Below are 2,251 nucleotides of genomic sequence, written 5' to 3' on the forward strand. Positions count from 1 at the left end.
CAATAACAATATATATATATAATTGCTGAACACCAGGACGTATGGGATGAGAGGAAGAGTGGGAGGGAGGGAAAGATAGAGCACAGGGTAGGGAATAGACACAGGAAAGCTTAGGTGCTCTGGGAGGACAGGGGGCGGGGAATACACAAGAAGGAGGAGGGGAAAAGAAGAACAAGGCAGATGAGAGAACAGCTAGGCAGGTTCCCATGGGCTAAGTGGGTCAGAGGTAGGTGATGATACATGCGCAACCTTAGAATAACAGTGCTTCAAGATTCAGGGATTAAGGCATGGTTTGAAAGGGTAAAAGAAAGGAATGATATTAGGATGCTTAGCTGTCTTTTGAATCTTGGTTTTTCTTGCCTACCATTGTGAAATAGACAGTTGAGGGGTATGGGGGGAAGAATATCCAGAAACATCAAAATAGAAAACAAGTAAGCCCATCTTCAACCTATAACTGACTGGAATACCTTAAAATGGGGCTAGAAATTGTCCAGACCCAAAGGGAGGTGGGGCAGCTATAAAGGCAAGAAGTGACTGGCTTACAAGCTTTCAAGAGGGAGCCTAGTTCCAGATGGGGCAGGGGTAGGCAGAACCTCCACTGAACAATTTCCAATTTGTTGGGCCTAGGCTGGTGAAAGGAAATGGGGATAGGACTCTTATGATACAATAGTGAATGTATACCATCAGGACTGACTGTGAGGATCAGATATGGAGATATATATATGTATACATATATATCTGGTAACATAGTGGTTACGAATCGGGCTACGAACCTTAAGGTCAGTGGTTCGAAACTACCAGCCGCTCCGTGGGAGAAAGATAAGGCTTTCCACTCCAGTAAAGATTTATACCCTCAGAAACCCTGTACAGGGTCGCTACAGGTTGGCACCGATTCAACGGCACTTAACAACAACAATATATATATATATATATATATTGAGAGAGAGAGACAGTTTTTTGTTTTTGTTTTTTTGGCAAAAGGAGGAGAGTGATTGATTTTTCAGCCCAGGAGTGGAGGTCCCTAGGACAATCAAGTGAGAATAGCGGAAAGTATGACCCTACCTATAGAGGCAGTGAAGCCAGGCATGGAGACAGAGATGATGACGTAGACAGATGGAGTGGCTGGAGACACGGAACCCAGACAGGGAGAGAAGCTGTTTGCTGACAGCCAGGGCGGCAGGCCTAGGGGTGTTTCCTTTGGTTATTTGATGATGCATGGAAGGGATTATTATCATTGCAATGAAATGAAATATGACAATATAAATGTGAAGCTGAAGTAGGACAGAGGTAAATAATGATGTATGCACAACCTTGGAGCAACAGGGCTCTCTAATACAAGGAGTGAGACATGGTTGGAATGGGGAAAGGGAGAGAAATAATGTTAAGATGCTTGGTTGTCTTTTGAATCCTGGTTTCCCCGGCACACCACTATAAATTAGACACTTGAGGGGAAAGAAAGGAAAAGCCAGAAATATCACCATAGAAAGCTTGTAAGGCCGTCTTTTGCCTATAACTAATTGGAGTACCTAAAATGGGGCTTCACAACATGCCCAGTGATGATGGCTTCCTGCAGAGCCTCTGCATTACATAAGACCATAGGTGGAATCCTGAACAGCATCCAGAATATTCTGAGGTGGGAAATGTCCACTTGAGAGGAAAAGCAGACCAGACTGGAATGGCTAGAAGAACAGAAGATACTTCTTGAAAGAAAGACTGACAGGAAAAATACAAAACCATATAGGCAGACCAACTAACTACTACAAGAACAAGCAAGTTGCTTACCGAGGAGACATCAAGGCAAGTGGTCGGGTCCCCTAAGGGCTAACCTCCTTCTAAGACAAAGACTCAATGGGAATACATGCTCTGATTGGTGACCACATTCGTCACCAATAAGGGAAAGTGAGGGAAAAATATCAATGAAGCCACGAGCTAAGCATTCAATAGACTCACTCCTGTGAACCCATCTGGAGACGTGGTTGGCCAGCATTTTGGCATGCCCTGGGGACACTTGGGCCTAGAGTCAATGATATAGCCACAGAGTACTAGTGGACAATGAAGTGTCCAGCTGGTAAGAAGAGAGGGCATATGCGCAAGAACACCCACACTTGCAGATAATACCCATTAATCTGGTTTCAATGACTGGATGATCAGAACTCAACTAGAAGAGGAAAGAAGAGGGAAAAAAGAGTAATCTGATACAATTTGATGAACTTGACCTACACCTATGGATGCAGTAGCTCAAAAGAGGGAA

Source organism: Chrysochloris asiatica, unplaced genomic scaffold (assembly GCF_000296735.1).
Source record: "Chrysochloris asiatica unplaced genomic scaffold, ChrAsi1.0 scaffold00195, whole genome shotgun sequence".
NCBI lineage: Eukaryota > Metazoa > Chordata > Mammalia > Afrosoricida > Chrysochloridae > Chrysochloris > Chrysochloris asiatica.